Raw genomic sequence first — 21,401 nt, 5'->3', positions numbered from 1 at the left:
AGTATTGGCATTTAAAGATTCATTTCAAGGTTACCTTTTACTGTCATCCAACTTGTAACAGATGAACTCTAAATTTGATTTTCTAGGCATAATCAAACTGACAAAGTAAAATAGATTTTAATGTTGAACACAAAATTGAGCACAGATTAAAACAAAAGAATTTTACTCCTTTGCATTTTGGGGGCAGTTTTAGACTTGGGAGACAGGCTGACTAAATTTTAACATGAAGTTACCAAGCTGAATTGTGTTGTTTCTTTTTCTCCTGCAGCTTCAGTTTTAAGATTTTATTGTCTGATAGTTTCCAAGGTAAACCAGCCATTAAAAGGCCATTAAGTGATTAGAGGTTAATTGTTCTAGCTAACAGGCTTTGGGTCCTGAGGCAATAGCTTCCTTGTTAGACAAAGGCATTTTATTTTCACAGTTTTAACAACATTTTAGAGCATTCTGACACAAACCTGCAAAGAGAAATTTAGTAGCAAGAAGTCGAAAGGTCAAACATGAGTAAAGGTAAATTATACAAAGGTATGTCTGTGACCACCCTGGGGAAAGGAACTCCCACTGGATTCATTTTGACTCTGTCCCATGCCTTCCTACTTCATTTTTTCAGGTAATTGGGTGTGGTCAGATATGAATGCAGTTTGCAAAGGTATGGACCTGCAGGGAGGGGTAAGCCCTGGGCTCTCTGCCATTGCCATGCACCCCCTAGAAGAGAGGGTGGGAAAAAACAATAGCAGGCAAGCCCAAAGAATGGCTGCTAAAATGGCTTGAAGAAGCTTTGCAGGGCCTGGTGCTCTACTGAGGGGATGTCTGTCTTGGCAGGGCCATGATTTAAGACACTGTTCTATGACCCAGCCTTCCTGCCTGGGGTCAGATTCCACAAGCCAGGGTGCATGGCACAGACTTGGAGAATTCCTGAGCCCTGGCAAATGGTGAGAGTGGCATACAAAGGGCACATATGGGTTTAGAGCAAGAGAGCAGAACACACACACATTTAGGCTTCAGTTTGCTTTATAAACTATTAATTATTCCACTACTTTGTGGGTGGCAAGGGAGGGGCTCCAGCTTAATCAAAGTTCACTATTTCACACAATTTAATACTACTATCTGGAGGCATGAAAATATATGCTGACATTGAATAAAAACAGACAGAAACACAAAGCCCATCAATTTGACTCATAATTTTCATTTCTCTGGTTATGGCCATTTTTGAGCTACAGCTTGTTAATTATTGTAACCTTAGTGAGGGTGAACTTCTAACACTAAACTTTCAACAGGACTTCTTGCCTACCCTTGCTGTTTACAAAACAAGTTCATTTGCAATCCAGCACCCAAAAAAAAAAAAAAAAGACCTTTCTGGCTAAACCTTTACACTGTTTAACTCATGTTTAAACTAAGCTTTATTACAAAAACCAAACCATTTTTCTGTAATCAAGATTTTCTAGATCCAGACCTATTTTTCAGGATGCATTAGGACTTAAACCCATCAACGTCCTTTTTCACTATAATCAAACCTTCACTATCCCAGTGGAGCAGAACCAGAACTAGATGCTAACTCACAGTGAGCTAAACTTAAATATTAGGCTTTTTTTCTTTTCTTTCAGACCAGAGTGAAACAGCTTCCCTCTGAATTTTTGGATGCTGATCAGGCTCCCCTTCTAACATTTAAAGTTAGGTTTTCCTGACGCTATGCCCCCTGGGAATCTTACCTGTTTGGTGTGTGGAGTTTTTTTGCTTCCTTCTCAGGGTCTCATTTGAACCCTCCAGTGCCTCTGGTTTCACTGGGAGGGCTCTGGTGGAGTCCATAACCTCTTTCTGGACTAAGGGAGTCCAGAGGCGCCCAGGGCTGGGGTTCTCCTGAGCCCTCTTGGCCTTCTCAGAGACGTCTGGGAGGGGCAATCAAATGTTGCCATCTCTGGCTTTCTCAGCATATCCTGGGTGAGCCTCCAGATGTTGTTAAGAGAGAGAAGTTAGGTGTATGTGGTATTGAAGGCCAGAATGTTAGATGCTGAGAAGAAAGATTTATTACGACTGGCCGGACTCGGCGGACTCCCGTCCTAATAAAAACTGAGCCCTGAATAGGGTTTTTGGGTTCCTTCTATACAGAGGATGTAGGAATTGGGAGTCAAATGGTGCTTATATGCAAAAGGACTTTTTGTTAGTTTTTCAGAGTTTCAAATGTTTTATCTGAGTATTAGATAGATTTTGAATTCATACATACTCTCCAGGTAAGCGTGAATTAACACATAGAGCTTACACACACAGCCCAGGTTATTTATGAAGAAACACACACATACACACACACACACCCAGCCCATATCAGTAGATGAGACAAGATCAGATTCATTTTCCTTTCGGTTAAGGACAATTTGAAAATAGTGATAAATCTCATGGGGAAGGGAGTTCTGTGAGATAAAGAACAAACTTTCATATGATTCAATCCTCTGTGGGATTGTGGTAATTGCCCTTCTCTGTGGTCTGTCCACTTTCCCCTGTAAGATATGTAATGTGCTGCCTCCACGGATTATGAGTCATACTGAGAAATGAGCTGGGTATTTGGCACTTCATAAGACCTGATGGTTTTTCTTCTCCCCATCCTATCTACATTATTTTCAACCTCAGGAACTTTTTATACTCAATTTGTTCTCTCAGTCATTACTCCCCCAAAATGGCTAAACTCCTTATTTTGATTCTTGCTTGACCAAGGAAGTTGGGAGTGGAAGTTGTACTCCTTTTGACGGCATTTTCTATTTTTAAAACAGTCAGCCTTCTCTAAGATTTGCCCATGTGATAGTCCCAGGAGGCCTGGAAAGCCCTTCTCTTCACATTTGTTTTGGTTGAGTTAGTACAAAAACAAAATTGGATGGTGAGCAAATGACCTTGATCATGGTGGTCATGCAAATGAGTAAAAATTGCTATGAAGAACTATACATTCACATCTTGATTTTCACTTTCATAGTGTAAGCTATAAAACTGAACTCCTACCAACTTTGTTCTGTTCCTGTTTTGTCAAGCACCCTTTGCCTATTTTTCATGCCAAAGAAAAACAGCTATTTCAGTCAAATGAAATGTTAGATGTCATTTCCACAGTTCTTCAGGTGAAACAGCCTCTATCACTTTGCCTAACTTTTAGGTGTCTGCACAGTTTCTCTCTGGTGTTCACAAATGATTTCTATCTCCATCACCCACTCCCACTCCTACTCTCCTTTCATGGGGCATTTCAATGCATCACTCATTTGAAAAGATTGTTTATGTTCCTGAAAGTACTATAATACTGTAAATCATCCCCTCTTAATATCACCAATCCTCATTACCCTTTCACCTCTTTGCACTTAGTAAGACTAGTATCAATATCTGTTTCTCCAGCTGTTTCCTGGTTGCTTACTCTTTTGTAAGAGGTTTTCTATGGAATAGGCATTCTGATTTTCCACATCTATGCTATGGTGTCTCACTCCACTCTCCTGGTACCAATTTCCATCTTTGTTTAAACTGCTGAGAGCAATATACCAGAAATGGATTGGCTTTAATAATGGGAATTTATTAGGTTAAAAGGTTACAGTTCTGAGGTTGTGAAAATGTCCAAATCAAGGCATCACCAGAGATGCTATCTTGCCAAAGGTCAGTTGCTGACCATCCTGGAGTCCGGCCAACTGGCAAGACACAATGGTGATTCTGCTGGTCTGGATCACTATGTTCTCCTCCAGGCTAACTTCTTCCCTGAGCTCAGCTGTGGGTGATCAGGCCTATGGCTTCTCCATGCCTCCACTTATAAAGGACTCCAATAAGAAGACCTAGACCTACCCTGGGTCATGCCCCACTGAAGCAATCCAATTAAAGCCCCCCCCCCCCCCCAGTTGAATCCAATCTAATCAAAGGGTCCCACACTGCAAGAATGTATTAGCTCCTAGAACATGATCTTTTCTGGGCCCACTAAAAACTTCAAACTGCCTCAATCTGGTACTCATCAAATTTACTGAATTTCTTTAGCTTTCTATGGATTCTTTGGGATTATTGATATGTATAATGGTGTCATCTACTAATAGAGATGGTCTTACTTCTTCCTTTCCAAAGTGAGATGTCTTTTATTTATTTTTCTTCCCTTTTTGCTGTGGCTAGAACCTCCAGAACAATATTAAGCAGCAGTGGTGGAAGTGAGCATCCTAGTCTTGTTCCTGATCTTAGAGGAAGCTTTCAGTCCTTTATCATTATGATTTCAGTTATGGGTTTTTCATAATTCCCTTTATAATGTTGAGGAAGTTCCCTTTCCTTCCAAGTTTTATGTGTGTGTGTTTCATGAAAGAGTATAGGATTTTTGCAAAATGACTTTTGTGCATCACTTCAGATGACTATGTGTTTTTTCTTCCTTTTTCTATTCATATGGTGTATTAGGTTGGTTGATTTTTTTTATGTTGAACTTCCCATGCATTTCTGGGATAAATTCTACTTTGACATAGTATGCAAACTTTTAACAAGCTTTTGGATTTGCTTTGCTAGCATTTTGTTAAGTAATTTTGCATCTATATTCATAAGGGTACTGGTCTATAATTTTCCTTTCTTGTACTGCCTTTATCTGGCTTTGGTGTGAGAGTAATGCTGGCCTCAGAGAAGGAGTTAGGAAGTATTCCTTCCTCTTTGATTTTTGGAAGAATTTAAAGTGCTAATTCTTCCTTAAATGTTTGGTGGAGATCACCAGTGAAGCCAACTGATCCTGGACATTTCTTTATGAGAAGCTTTCTGATGATTCATTCAATCTCTTTAACTGTTATAGGCTTCTTGAAATTTTCTATATCTTCTTGACTCAGTTTAGGTAATTTGTATTTCATCAAGATTATCTAAATTTTTGATGTACAATTGTTCTTAATATTCTTTTGTAATCCTTTTTATTTCTGTAAGGTTGATATTAATGCCTCTACTGTCTTTTCAGTTTTAGTTATTTCAGTCTTCTCTCTGTTCTTCTTTGTCAGGCTAGCTAAAAGTTTGACAATTAAAAAAATATTTTTAAGGAACCAACTTTTCGGCTTCATTTATTCTCTTTTGTTTTCCTATCTGTTTTTACAATCTCCATTCTATATATTAATTATTTCCCTCATTCTACTAAATTAAAGTGTAGTTTGTGCTTCTGTTTCTACTTCTGGATTGTGAAGTTACTTTATTGATTTGATATCTCTTTTTTAAGTTGCAGTTATAAATCTCTTTCTAAGCATTGCTTTCACTGCATCTCACCCATTTTGTTAAGTTGTGTTTCATTGTTATTTGTCTCTAAGAACTTTCTAAATTACCTTGTGATTTTCTCTTTGTTTAAGAGCATGTTATTTAATTTCCACATATATATTAAATTTCCAGTTTGCCATTATTGAATTCTAACTTAATTCCATTATGGTTGGGAATGATACTTATATGATTTTAATTTTCAAAAAATCATTGAGTCTTGTTTCTGAGCTAATATGTGATCTACCCTGGAGAATGATACATGTGCACTTGTAAAGCATGTTCTGCTGTTGTTGAGTGTAGTGTTCTATTAATGTCTATTAAGTTCAGTTGATTTACAGTAGTGTTCAAGGACTCTATATCCTTATTAATCTTCTTTCTAGTTATTTTATCCATTATTCAAAATCATATATTTAGTTGTCAACTATGATTTAAAACTCTATATTTCTTCCTTTAATTCTGTCAGTGTATGCTTCTTATATTTGGGGCTCTGTTGTTAGGTTCATATATGTTTAAACTTGTTATGTCTTCTTGATGTGAATCAACCCGTTCAAAAATATATAATGTCCTTATTTGTACTCGTATCCATTTCACCTAAAATCTATAATATTATTAAAGCCTCCCCAGCTCACTTTTCGTTACTGTTTGCATGGAACATTTCTTTTTTCTATCCTCCCACTTTGAACCTATTTGTGTCTTTGGATCTAAAGTGAGTCTCTTGCAGACATTACATAGTTGGATCATGCTTTTTATTTGTCCTGCCAACCTCTGCCTTTCTATTGGAGAATTTACTTTACTTATATATACAATAATTGAAGATTAGACATGACCTATTTCTGCTAATTTCCTGATGTTTTTAATGTCTTAGACCATTTTGCCCCTGATGTCCTCTACTACTGCCTTCTTTTGCTTTTAGTTGACCTTTGTAATGAATCATTTTAATTCCTTTCTTATTTCATCTTGTGTATATAATTTAGATGTTTTCTTTGTGATTATCATGGGCATTACATTTAACTTCCTAAATCTATAGTAGTGTTGTTTGAGTTGATTCCAATTTAATTCAATATAAAAAAATCTTTGTGTCTATCTCCTAAACTCTGCCCTTCTCCCTACTCCTTTATATTGTTTTTTTATCACCAATTAAATCTTCATACATTGTGTGCTCAAAACATAGATTTATAATTATTTGTATATGCATCTAAATCATGTAAGAAATAAAATGTGGAATTACAAAGCAAAAATACAAAAATTCTGGCTTTTATATTTACCCATGTAACATAAAGCCTTAACAGATCTTTGTTTCTTCTCATGTTTTCTAAATATTGTTTAGTGTCTTTTCATGTCAATCTTTAACATTTCTTGTAGGGCAGATCTAGTAATAACAAATCCCTCAGGTTTTGTTTATAGGAGAAGGCATTAAATTTCTCCTTCATTTTTGAAGGACAGGCTTGCTGGATATAGAATGCTAGGTTGATTTTTCTTTCAGTACTTAAATACGTCATCCCACTGCCTTGTGTCCTCCATGTTCTCTGATGAGAAATTGACTCATTAGAGTTTAGAAAGTCTATTCATTGTATTGAGAATCCCTTACATGTGACAAGTGAATTGTCTCATGCTGCTTTCAAGGTTCTCTTTTTGTCTTTGGCATCAGACAGTTTGATTATAACATGTTATTATGCATATCTCTATGAGCTTATCTCATTCACAGTTTTTTGAGATTCGTGAATGTATATATTCACATATTTGATCATATTTGGGACATTTATGGTCAATATTGCCTCAAATATTCCTTCTGCCCCTTTCTTTCTCTCTTCTCCTTCAGGAACTTCCATAATACATATGTTGATATGCTTGATTACGATTCTTAGGGTCCATTCACTTTGCTTCATTTTTTTTCTTTCTGCTTCTCAGACTGAATAATTTCAATTGTCTTATCTTTCAATTTTGCTGACCTTTCCTCTACCTGTTCAAGATGTTTTGTTGAACTCATTTAGTGAGTTTTTCATTTCAGTATATTTTTAATGTCTGTTGGGTTAATTTTTATAATTTCTATCTCTTTACCGAAATTCTCATTTTGTTTATGTATCATTTTCTTGATATTTTTAGACCTTTCAGCATATTTAAGACAATTTTTAAAGTCTTTTTCTAAAGGCATTTGACAAAATCCAGCACACTTTCTTGATAGAAATATTCAGTAAAAGAGGAACAGAACTTTCTCAACATGAGAAAGACCACTTATGAAAAACACACACCTAAGATCATGCTAAATGGAGAAAGACTGGAAGCTTTCCCTGCTAAGATAAAAAATGAGAAAAGGATGCCATTCAGTATTGTACTATAAGTTCTTAACAGACAAATTAGGCAAGAAAAAGGAATAAAAGGTTTCTAAATTTGAAATGAAGAAATAAAATAATTTTCAGATTATATGATCTTATATATTGACTGTCCAAAGAAATTGACAAGAACACTATTAGAGTTAATAAATGAAGTCAACAAAGTGGAAGGGTAAAAAACCAATACACAGTCAAAAATTGTATTCTTCTACACTAGTAATGAGCAATCAAAAAAGGAAATTAAGAAGAAAATTGCATTCATATTAACATCTAAAAGAATAAATATTTAGGAATAAATTTAACTAAGGATACAAAAGACTTGAATACTGAAAAGTACAAAACACTGCTGAAAGAAAATTAAGAAGACCTAAATAAATGGCAAGATATACAATGTGCATGCATTGGAAGAGTTAACATTTTTTAATATATAAATATTACCCAAAGCAATATAAAAATTAAATTCAAGACCTATATGAATTTTAGCATCCTTGTTTGCAGAAGTGGAAAAACCAATCCTCAAATTTATTTAATTTTATTTATTTTTTATTGATTTTGTAAAAATATTACATTAAAAAAAATTATATGAGGTCCCATTCAACCCCGCCCCACCACTCCCCCCCCCCAGCAACACTCACTCCCTTCATCATGACACATCCATTGCATTTGGTAAGTACATCTCTGGGCATCTCTGCACCTCATGGTCAATGGTCCACATCATGGCCCATACTCTCCCACATTCCATCCAGTGGGCCCTGGGAGGATTTACAGTGTCCGGTGATTGCCCCTGAAGCACCATCCAGGACAACTCCAAGTCTCAAAGGCGCCTCTACATCTCATCTCTTCTTGCCATTCCCCATATCCATCAGCCACCATGTCCACTTTTCCCATTCCAATGCCACCTTTTCTCTGTGGGCCTTGGATTGGTTGTGTCTGTTGCACCTCTATGTCAGGAGAAGGCTCAGATTCCACATGGATACTGGATGCAATCCTCCTGCTTTCAGTTGTAGGCACTCTAGGCTCCATGGTGTGGTGGTTGTCTTTCTTCAACTCCATCTTAGCTAAGTGAGGTGAGTCCAATAAATCAAATTGTAGGAGCTGGAGTCTGTTGATGCTCAGGGCCTGGCTATCCTGTTGTCAGTCCAGAGATTCAAATCACCTAAATATATCTTAAACCCCAACACCAACTACAATTCCAGTAAAGTAGGATGAAAGTCTTAGGAAAAGAGATCCCATCTGAGTCCAGTTCCATCACACAGATACACCAACTCCAAAGAAGGGCCATCTGACATGGCAGTGAACCCCGTCTGCCATGACCATAGAACCCGTGGGTCTCTTTAGCCCTCAAAGGAACCAACACCTGGGGATTGCATCCATTCCATCTGTCTCCCAGACTCTGCTCAGCTGTGCACAGGCGCAATCCTTCTGACAGCCTCCAGACTCTTTTTTAGAGACTCGTAGCCATATAAACTCATTTCTGCTTTCCATTTCCCCCTTACATTAGGTCAAACAGGATTTTAAAGTTCTGTTATTTTATGTAGACAGGGATATTCTGCTGATCCACATTGAACCTTTAATTCAAGGTCATTTTCTAGTTCCATCTTCAGCTGGTATTTGGTAGTGGTCCCTCGATGCCAGGGAGGCTCATCCCCGGGTGTCATGTCCCACGCTGGGGGGAATGCACTGCATCTACATGCTTAGTTTGGCTTCGAGACTGGCCACATTTGAGTAACATGAAGGCTGTCAGGAGGAAATTCCCAGGCACAGTGCTGCTCTAGGCCTTGTTCTTATTTCAGGCATATAGGCTCACAAGCATAGTCATTAGTATCATGCTCTCCCTGTTGGACCCTGATTCCTTCCTGGTCCTTACCGTTGCACCTGGGGGATTGCCACTGTTCCCCTAGGGACCATGACAGAGCACCTCTGGCCAGGAACTCAGTACCCCCCTAACTGTAGTTTTTAATTGTTGCCATTATGAGTATATCCAAATATTACCATGCACCCTGGACATATGCCCTGTACAGTTCCCTGTCAGCCATATATCACCTGTCAATAGTATCCTATACCAGTATTCCTCCGCTGCCATTGTTGAACCACTCTGTGATCCAAAACTTCCTGAAAATTGAAGCCCAATATAATGTTAGTTTCCCTTACTAGGAAGATGGCATATAGCGATGGGTTTAAAGGTTAGATATAGAATACGTGTTGACTTGGAAAAATTCTACATCCTATCTTTTTTTTTTTCCCCCCTAATTATTGAACTTCTCTTCACAAGGGCCCTAGTCCACAGTAATTCATATATACAATATACAGTACTCCCCCACATCTACCATTAAACCTTTTCCCTTCCACAGTGATATTCTTATAACTTATTCATATCATATTTACTTAAAGTGATGTACAGACTCTGAGACAATAGCTTTCAAACAAGGTGACATCCGTGCTTACATTGTGTTCCATACTTTAGGATATACAGTTTTCTAAATTTTTAGTTATCCTATGTTTTACATTGCGGTTTACTTTATTAGTCTGTCGTCCCCTATATGTTTATGGTGTAATATTACATGTTTTATATCCATCCTTGTGTACTCTCGTGAAACTCCTCCCTTACTCCACTTTTACCTTGGTTCCACACATTTAACATCCATTTTCCCATCCCCTTGGTGCCCACAGCGACAGCCAACCTCCATTTCCCAAGGAGCCCCATCCTGAGATACTTGCAACAGTGTTCAGGGCCTGACTTGCTCAACTACCCCAATGCCCTGGGAGCCACCCTTTCTCTCGAGAGATACAGTTCCCTCTGTCTGATGGCATTAGTCCTCCCCAGGATGTGGGTCCACCCCCACTCTCATTACTTGGGTCTCTACCCAATGGTACCACCCACTCTGGCAAAATGAGCATTCAGACATTCTCCAGGAGCCCATCTCGCATCTGACCATCCCCTTCGAGCCTCCTAAACAGGCAACCCTCTTAATTATATTTTGATATGATTTTCCCAGCATTTTACTCTCGACCAACAGCTGACACTCTCCTATGTTCGTATGCTACCCCTCCCTCCCCCCACTTTTGGGCAATATTACCCATCCGCCCATCCCCAGCCCCCCTCAAACCTGCAAAGCCCCACCCAAAGGCAACCCCTTGCCCCCATTTTATCTCTTCTTTGTGTTTATACTTACCGCCAGCTCATCATAAATTCCACCCCTGCAGACGTCGGCTCACATTCTTCCTCCACCCCCCGATTTCCTGTAAGCCTATTGTTCAGTCTCTAGCTCTCTGAGGCAGCTTGCTTATTTCATATCATTGAGGTCATGTAATATTTGTCCTTCAATGCCTGGGTTGCTTCACTCAACATAAGGTTCTCAAGATTCATCCATGTTATCACGTGTGTTTGTACTGTATTTGTTCTTACAGCTGAGTAGTATTCCATTGTGTGTATATACCACATTTTATTGATCCACTCATCTATTGATGGGCATTTGGGTTGATTCCAACTTTTGGCGATAGTGAACAATGCTGCTATGTACATTGGTGTACATATATAGGTTTGTGTCCTTGTTTTCAGTTCTGCTGGGTATATACCCAGCAGTGGTATTGCTGGGTCATATGGCAAGTCTATGGTTAGTTTTTTGAGAAACCACCAAACTGTCCTCCAGAATGGTTGGATCCTTCTGCATTCCCACCAGCAGTGGATGAGTGTTCCCCTTTCTTTACATCCTCTCCAGCATTTGTATTCTTCTGTTTTTTTCATAGCTGCCAATCTTATGGGAGTAAGATGGTATCTCATTGTAGTTTTGATTTGCATTTCCCTGATAGCTAGAGATTTGGAGCATTTTTTCATGTGCTTTTTAGCCATTTGTATTTCTTTTTTGGAGAAGTGTCTGTTTAAATCTTTTTCCCATTTTTTAAATGGGTTGTTTATCTTTTTATTTTCAAGATATAGGAGTTCTTTATATATGCAAGTTATAAGTTTCTTATCAGATATATGGTTGCCAAATATTTTCTCCCACTGTGTTGGCTCCTTTTTTACTTTCTTGACAAACACCTTTGAGGTGCAGAAGGATTTAATTTTGAGGGAGTCCCATTTATCTATTAGTTCTTTTGCTGCTCATGCTTTTGGTTTGATATTCATGAATCTATTTCCTATTACAAGGTCCTGTAGATGTTTCCCTACACTGCTTTCCAAGGTTTTTATGGTCTTGGCTCTTATATTTAGGTCTTTGATCCATCTTGAGTTGATCTTTTTATAAGGTGTGAGATGGTAGTCCTCTTTCATTCTTCTACATATGGCTATCCAGTTCTCCAGGCACCATTTGTTGAATAGGCCACTCTCTCCCAGTTGAGAGGGTTTAATGGCTTTATCGAATACTATATGGTTATATATGTGAGGTTCTATATCTGAGTTTTCAGTTCGATTCCATTGGTCGGTGTGTCTCTCCTTATGCCAATACCATGCTGTTTTCACTACTGTAGCTTTGTAGTATGTTTTGAAGTCAGGTAGTGTGATTCCTCCAATTTCGTTTTTCTTTTTCAGTATGTCTTTGGCTATTCGGGGTCTCTTTCCTTTACAATAAATTTCATAGTTAGTTTTTCTAGTTCCTTAAAGAAAGCTGTGTTGATTTTTATTGGGATTGCATTGAACGTGTAGATCAGTTTTGGTAGGATAGACATCTTAATAATATTCAGTCTTCCTATCCATGAACAAGGTATATTCTTCCATTTATTTAGGTCTTCTTTGATTTCCTTGAACAGTCTTGTATAGTTCTCGGTGTATAAGTTTTTTACCTCTTTAGTTAAATTTACTCCTAAGTATTTGATTTTTTTATTTACTATTGTGAATGGTATTTGTTTCTTGATTTCCTTCTCATCTTGCTCATTATTGGTGTACAGAAATGCCACCGATTTTTGCGCATTGATCTTATAACCTGCGACTTTACTGAACTCATTAATGAGTTCTAGAAGCTTTGTTATAGATCTCTCAGGGTTTTCTATGTATACGATCATGTCATCTGCAAATAGTGAAATTTTGACTTCTTCCTTTCCAATTTGAATGCCTTTTATATCTGGTTCTTGCCTCCGTGCTTGAGCAAGTACTTCTAAGACAATGTTAAATAGGAGTGGAGACAATTGGCATCCTTCTCTTGTTCCTGAGTTTAGAGGGAAGTATTTTAGGATTTCTCCATTGTAAACAATGTTGGCTTTAGGTTTTTCGTATATACTCTTTATCATGTTCAAAAAATTTCCTTGTATTCCAATCTTTTGGAGGGTTTTTATCAAGAAATGGTGCTGTATTTTGTCAAATGCTTTTTCTGCATCTATAGATATAATCATGTGATTTTTTTCCTTCAATCTGTTTATATATTGTATTACATTGATTGATTTTCTTATCTTGAACCATCCTTGCATACCTGGAATAAATCCCACTTGGTCGTGGTGTATAATTCATTTAATGTGTTGTTGAATATGATTAGCAAGTATTTTGTTAAGTATTTTTGTGTCTAGGTTCATTAGCGAAATTGGTCTGTAATTTTCCTTTCTTGTGGTATCTTTGTTTGGCTTTGGTACTAGGGTAATGTTGGCATCATAGAAGGAGTTCGGCAATGTTTCTTCTGTTTCGATTTTTTGGAATAATTTCAGCAGGATTGGTGTTAGTTCTTTCCGGAATGTTTTGTAGAATTCACCTGTGAAGCCGTCTGGCCCTGGGTTCTTCTTAGTTGGGAGATTTTTAATGACTGATTCTATCTCTCTGCTTGTGATTTGTTTGTTAAGATCATCAATATCTTCTTTCATCAATATGGGTTGCTTATTTGTTTCTAGGAAATTGTCCGTTTCCTCTGAACTGTCATTTTTGTTGGAATATAGTTTTTCAAAGTATCCTCTTATGATAGTCTTTATTTCTGTGGGGTCAGTGGTGATATCGCCTTTCTCATTTCTTATTTTGTGTATTTGCATCTTCTCTCTTTTTTTCTTTGTTAGTCTCGCTAAAGGTTTGTCAATTTTGTTGATCTCAAAAAAACCAGCTCTTGTTCTTGTTTATCTTTTCAAGTGCTTTCTTATTTTCTATTTCATTTAGTTCTGCTCTTATCTTTGTTATTTCTTTCCTTCTTCTTCCTGTTGGGTTACTTTGTTGTTGTTTTTCTAATTCCGTCAAAAGTGCAGTTAGTTCTTCAATTTTTGCTCTTTCTTCTTTTTTGATACATGAATTTATGGCTATAAATGTCCCTCTCAGTACTGCTTTTGCTGCATCCCATAAATTTTGGTAAGTTGTGTTATCATTATCATTTGTTTCAAGGTAGTCATTGATTTCTTTTGATATTTCCTCTTTGACCCACTGTTTTTCTAAGATTGTGCTGTTTAATTTCCAAATAGTGGTGTGATACCTGGGCCTCTGTCCCTTGCAAATTTCCAGCTTGACTCCACTGTGGTCAGAGATATTGTTTTGTACGATTTCAATCTTTCTGAATTCATTAAGCTTTTCTTTGTGGCCTAGCATATGGTCTATCTTGGAGAATGATCCATGTGCGCCCGAGAAAAATGTATATCCTGCTGTGTTTGGGTGTAATGATCTATATATGTCTATTAGATCCAGCTCCTCTAATATACTGTTCAAGTGTTTTGTTTCTTTAGTGATTCTCTTTTGAGATGTTCTGTCCAAGGTAGATAGTGGTGTATTAAAATCCCCCACTATAATTGTAGATGCATCTATTGTTTCACTTAGTTTTTCCAGCGTTTCCTCACATATTTAGAGGCACCCTTGTTAGGAGCATAAATTTTATGATTGTTCGATCTTCTTGACAGATTTTCCCTTTCACTAAAATGTAGTATCCTTCTTTGTCTCTCACAATTGTTTCACCTTTAAAGTCTATTTTGTCTGACATTAATGTAGCTACTCCTGCCTTTTTTGGTTATTGTTTGCTTTTATGATTGTTTTCCAGCCATTCACTTTCAATCTCCATGCGTCTCTGGGTCTAAGATATGTCTCTTGTAGACAGCATACGGATGGGTCATATTTCCTTATCCAATGTCCCAGTCTGAATCTTTTGATAGGTGAGTTTAATCCATTGACATTCAGTGTTATTATTTTCAAGGAATTATTTGTGTTAACCATATATTGATTGTATTTGTGTTTGTCATATTTTGTTTGTATTTTTTTTCCCTTCTATTTTTGTCTTTTTTTGTTGCTCTTATACTCTCCTCCAACTCTGCCTGTCCTGTTTTTTCCTTTCTTCCTGCAGAACTCCCTTTAGAATTTCTTGAAGGGGAGGTTTCTTGTTGGTATACTCTTTCAGTTTCTGTATATCTGCGAATATTTTGAACTCTCCATCATGTTTGAATGCTAGTTTAGCTGGATAGAGTATTCTTGGTTGGAGATTTTTTTCCTTTAGTACCTTGACTATATCATACCACTGCCTTCTTGCCTCCATGATTTCAGATGAGAAATCAGCACTTAATCTTATGGAGCTTCCCTTGTATGTGATGGTTTTCTTTTCTCTTGATGCTTTTAGGATTTTCTCTTTGTCTTGAGCATTGGATAATTTGACAAGTATGTGTCTTGGGGTGGGCCTGTTGGGGTTTATGACTAGTGGAGTGCGCTGTGCTTCTTGGATATGTACATCTGTCTCTTTCAGTAGATTTGGTAAGTTTTCAGCCATTATTTCCTATAACACTCCTTCTGACTCCTTTCCCTTCTCTTCTCCTTCTGGAATGCCTATAATATGTATGTTTGAGCATTTTGCATTGTCATTCAGGTCCCTAAGTCCTAGCTGGATTTTTTCTATCTTTTTATCGACCCCTTCTACTATCTGTTTGATTTCTGATGTACTGTCTTCCACATCACTAATTCTCTGCTCTGCCTCTTCTAGTCTGCTGATATTTGCTGCAAGTGTATTTTTGATTTCTTGAACTGTGGTGTTCATTCCCATCATATCTGTTATCTTTTTGCGTATGTCTGCAATTTCCCCTCTGAGTGTTGTCTTCATGTTATTAACCTCTTTCATTACTTCATCAAATTTGTCGGTGATAAATGTTCTGAAATCTTTCATTGCTTGAGCGAAGTTCTGTTCCCCTCCTGATTTTTAATTTGTTGATTGGATTCAGCCATGTTTTCCTGATTACTGGTTTGGTTTGTAGGTTTTTGTTGCTGTCTGGTCATCATTTTATCTTGACGGGTTTAATCAGTTCCTTAGCTTCTTTGCCTACTCTTAGAGATTAATTAGCTGTTGTTTTTGCATAAGTGTTATATCTTCTCTTTGTCACTTTGTTCTTCTTATTCTAATTTCTTGTTGCTGGTTACGTTCACTTTAAAGGAAAGTATTAGTGCTGTGGAAAGGTAATCGTGTAAGCAAGGATAAAGTGTAAGGTAGTATTGGTGATATATGTTATCAAAGCAAGAATATGAGATCTGGGAGGATGGAGGTTAGATTCATGTAAAATTGTGTAGAGTTATAGCAGTAGGTAGAGTACCTAGTATGAGGTAGCTGACTGAATATGGGAGGAATATGGTATGAGCTAAAAAGCTATTGTTTTCATGAGAGAGGGAAAGAGAAAAGAAAGGTAATAGTTTCAAGAATGGATAACAGATGGAAAACAAAACAAGGGTGTTAGGAATTAAGAGTTAGATACTTTGTGGATCACAGAAACTGAGATGGGAGGTGGAATATAGGAGAGACAGTAGATGTGATGGCGGATATCAAGATGTAGGCGAAAGGGGATAGTGTAGGTAGCCTAAATCAGTTCACTTAGAAATGAGGCAGTGGAGGATGAGAGAACCCAGCAAATGTGAGGTGTTCCCTGCAGCACCTATTGTATAATTGAGTTAAAATAAAATAAGTAGAAAATGAGGGACAAGAGGGAGAGCAAAAACAGAAAAAGAAAAAATAAAAAATGAAAAAGAAAAAAAAAGAAGAAAGGAAAAAAGAAAAAGGGAAGTGGGCAAAGGGTGGGGAACAGTAGGGGTAAGAAAAAAACAGATATACGAGAACCACAATTGCAACACCAACTACAACAACAACAACAACAAAAACTCTAAATAACTAAATAAAAAAAAAGACTTTGGGGGATACGCTGGGAGAAAAGACTAGGGATAATGCAATATTAGCAATCAGGACATTAAAAAAAGTAAAAAAATAAGATAAAATGAAAATAAAAACAAAACAAAATGAAACGGTAAAGAAAAAATGCAAACGTTGAAGGCTAGGGCATTCAAGGACCTCAGATGGACCTCAGGGCATGATGGATTCAGGGGTGGAAAGTCTGAGATATTGAAGACTCAAGAGGTGTGAGTCTCTGGGGTGTGGGCCACCAGGGTTTTGGGGATTCAGACCTGGCAACCTCTAATCTGGTCAACAGGAAGCCTAGGAGCCCCGCAGTGTAACATAGCCCTCAGGGATCCCCACAGCTGGGTGCCAGCCCTATGGGGGAAGTCAGATCCACAAACTCTATATTATGTCTGAACCCTGCAATTCACTTACTCACTAGGGTTTATTTTTGTGGATATTTCGTCAATTCAGCTTTTGGACCGCTCCCACCCTATGATCCCACAAAACGGCCACCTGGGGGCGCCTCTACACCACAGCCAATTTAATGATGCAGCATCGGAGCCCGGCCCATGGTTTGGGCTCCAGTTGGAAATGCCGAAATCAGATTCCACAACCAGAATTCCCAAGCTTTGCAAAATATTCCCCAATCGGCTTCCATACGTGTCCCCCTCCCTCGCCGCACCCTGTAACAACCTCCCAATTACGTCCCTTTATTGCCAACACTCTGATTCCGTTGCAGATCGGCAGCTGGGCCTGTGGGGGCGGGGCTCCAGGCAGAAGCGCTATTATTTGTGTCTGCAATCAAAAATTCCCCCACTTCACAACAAAACACCGTCTGTCTCCCCAAATCGATCCGCAAAGGTGTCCCGTCCCATCAACCCCCCAACAGCCAGCCCAGGACTTGTGAATTCCCCAACACCACAGAGCCACCAAAAAGCGCTGCTGCAGTGCGGGTTCTGCAGCTCCACCCACCCCCAAGGAGGGAGCAACCCGTGTGCAGGTCTCACCTCCGGGCAATAGAACCCAAATTGTATCTTATAGACCAATCCTCTCCATTACCTTCCCACCAAATCTATGTCCAGACACTTCCTGCCCTGCAAAAATCCCAAAAATGCCTGGTCCCGGAGAACCTCCAGCAGCGCCCAGCTGCCTCTTCCCAGGAGAGACAGCAAGGCAAGCTCACTCAGCCACCATCTTGCCAGAAGTCCCAATCCTCAAATTTATATGGAACTGCCAGTGGCCCTGAATAACCCCTAAAAACATTTATTCCTCATGCTGAAGAATGAAGTTATATCCCTACTTCATAGCATATACAAAAATTAACTCAAAATGGATCAAGCATAAGAGCGAAAATTATAAAACTCCTAGAAGATAACATAGGGGCAAATATTTATGACCTGATATTTGTAAAACTGCATTTTTAAATATGACACCAAAAGCATGAGCAATAAAGAAATGATAGATAAAAATTATTTCTTCAAATTAAAAACTTTTGTGCATTAAAGGAATGTGTCTTTTCAATGTGCATTGACAAGATAATCTACAGAATGGGAGGGAAATGTGTATGTTAGATAAAGGTTTAATATTCAGAGTTATAAAGAAATTTTACAGTGCAAGAACAGAAGGCAAACAACCTAATTTAAATACGGGCAAAGGACTTGAGTAGACAATTATCAGAGAAGATATGTGATGATCACTAAATAAATAAAATGATGGTCAACATCATTAGCCATTTGGGAAATGCAAATTAAAATCATGATGAAAACCCTGTCTCACCCACGAGGATGATATATAGTAAAAACAAAACAAAACAAAACAGAAAAGCACTGAAGAGGATGTGAAGACATTGAAACTCTTTTGCTTTTTTGGTGGGAATGTAAAATGGTGCAGTCACTGTGGAAAACAATACTATAGTTCCTCAAAAATTAAATTTAGAATTACCATTTGATCTGCAATCCTTTTTCTAGGTATAGGTATATAGGTATATATCCAAAGAGAATGAAAACAGGATTGCAAACAGATACTTGTACAACAGTGTTTGTAGTTGCGTTATTCATAATAGTCAATGCTGGAAACAACCCTAGTGCCAATCAACAAATTAATGGACAAACAAAATGTGGTACTCATGCACAATGGAATATTATTCAGCACATGGAAGAACAAAAAATTATGCTCAGTGAAATAAACAATACACATAAGAAGAAAATTTGCTTGATATCACTTGTGAGAGATGATTAGAAACAGCAAATGCACAGAGATAGAAAGCAGATTATAGGTTACCAGGGGAGAAGAGGCAGAAGGAGTGTTTGTAAAATTAAAAAAGAAAAATTGAATAAAGCAAAATAAAATATTTTAAAAATGCATTCTGTTTGGCCCAGTGTTTCCACTTCTAGAAAAAACACATGTGCCAAGATATATGTAAAAAATGTTCACCTCAGGACTGTCATGATAAAAATAGTTGTAAAACAACATAAAAGTCCAGAAATAAGGGATTTGTTATGAAAATATATTATTCGGCATCCACAGTGAAATTTTAAACAGCCATCAAAAGAGAAGAGGCTCATTGAATTGTAGACTTTTAAGTGGTTCAAAAGGAAAATATTTTGCTGTATATATGTTACCAAAATGAAAATAATTTTTAAAAATACCTTATCTAGTTAGTCCAATGGCTTACATGTTCTTATCATGTGTTATTTCACTGTACAGCCAGATGCCATTTCATAATAGTTAATATATTTATCATCAATATTTAGAATTGATACAAATTTATAGTTTTTATATCGTGTGCTACCTTTATCTGGTTTTGAAACAGATTTTTTACAAGTATTGTAGAATGAATCAGAGAGCTCTGGGATTGTTGAAATAACAGAAAAATTCTATTGCTCTTACATTTGGATGAATTTCCTTGTAAAATTTTTGAGATTCATGATTTTCTTGATGTAAATCTTTCGGTTTCCTCTCTCTCGCTGACTTTCTTTCATCATTTTTGTATTATGATTTCATTCTATCCTATATTGAATCTTGTTTAGGATAGACTTATGTAGAGTACTTTTTAAATTTTTTTTTAATTTTTAAAGAAGATTTAGTTTACATAAATGTTACATAAAAAAATAGAGGATTACCATATGCTCTACTCCTCCCCCTGCCACTCTTTCCGACATTGATAACATCTTTCATTACTGTGGTACATGTACATTTGTTACAATTGATATATACATATTGAAACATTGCTACTAACCATGTACTATAGTTTACATTATAGTTTACACTTTGCCCCACACAATTTTATAGGTTATGACACAATGTATAATGACCTGTATACGTCATTGCAATGTCATGCAGGACAAATCCAGTGCCCTGAAAATACCACCAGGCTACAAATTTTCTTCCCTCTCCCTCCCCTCAGAACCTCTGGTGGCCACTGCCTTTATATCAGTTATAAAAGCTCTCCCATTGCTAGAATAATAATAACTCTATAATAGAATAATAATAAGTCTACTTTAGCTCATTGTTCATTCCCCAATCTTGAGGATTTGGGGATGGTGATGCCCACTCTATTTCTAATTGAGAGGGGGCTTAGATCCCATGGAACAGATAGGTGGGACTATCTATTTTTTTCTCCTTTAAATAAATTTTTATTGAAGTATATCATTCATACATGAATATACATAAAGAATAAGTATACAGTAAAAGTTAAGAAGTTACAAAATAAGCATGCATAACATTATAGAGGGGCTTGAAACATCACCCTTCCACCAACACTTTTTTTTTGTTTTGTTGTAAAATATTTGTTACAAAGAATGTAGGAGCATCAACAAAATATTACTATTAATTATAGTCCATATCTTACATTTGGTGTATTTTCCCCAAACTCACCTATTATTTACTTATTTATCTTTGTATTAATTTTTTTAATTTATTCATTTTTATGGTATTTTTTGAGGATACATAGATCACAAAAAAAGTTACATTAAAAACCATAAGAGGTTCCCATATACCCTACCCCCCAGCCCCCCACTCCTCCCACATCAACAACCTCTTTCATCATTGTGACACATTCATTACATTTGGTAAATACATTTTGGAGCACTGCTGCCCTGCACGGATAATAGTTTACATAGCAGTTTACACTCTCTCTCAGTACAGTCAGTGGTTTATAGCAGGATATATAATGTTCAGCATCTGTCCCTGCAATATCATTTAGGACAACTCCAAGTCCCAAAAATGCCAGATGAGACTATCTTGCTTGCAGTTGCAGACACTCTCTGTTCCTTGGGGTGGGCATTGTCCATCATTATCTCCTTGTTAGTTCTCCTGGGCAAGTCCAATGAACTGGAGAGTAGGTGTTGTAACTTGGCTGAAATTCAGAGCTGAACTGGCACATGAACAGACCAAAAATTTAAGTCTCTGGGACATATATTTATCAAGTACAGTGCTAAGTACAGGTTCAAATAAAAGGGGCAGAAGAGTCATGTGTAGAGAACCTTTAAATGAGTCTAACTCTGTTACACTGAGGAGTATAAATTCCAAAGTAAGGCCCACTGATAAGGTGCCGAATTCTTGAGCTTGTCTGCCCTGCTTACAGTGTCTAGATGTCTCCTGAGCACTTTTTTATAATTGTTTTAATTCTCTCTATAACTCTAGTCATGTCCCACTGTCATTTCTAACTTTGTGTTCTTAGTCTTCTCCTTACTCCATTTCCTGATTGGGCAATCTAATGAGTTATTTGAATTACTATGTTTTTATTTTTCTTGAAAGTGTAACCTTTGGTATATGCGTTAATTCTGCTTTTTGGCCCTTTATCTGATTTATATATCTTCCCAACTTTATT

This window comes from Dasypus novemcinctus, chromosome 16, assembly GCF_030445035.2.
Source record: "Dasypus novemcinctus isolate mDasNov1 chromosome 16, mDasNov1.1.hap2, whole genome shotgun sequence".
Lineage (NCBI taxonomy): Eukaryota > Metazoa > Chordata > Mammalia > Cingulata > Dasypodidae > Dasypus > Dasypus novemcinctus.
This window is presented reverse-complemented; position numbering follows the sequence as displayed.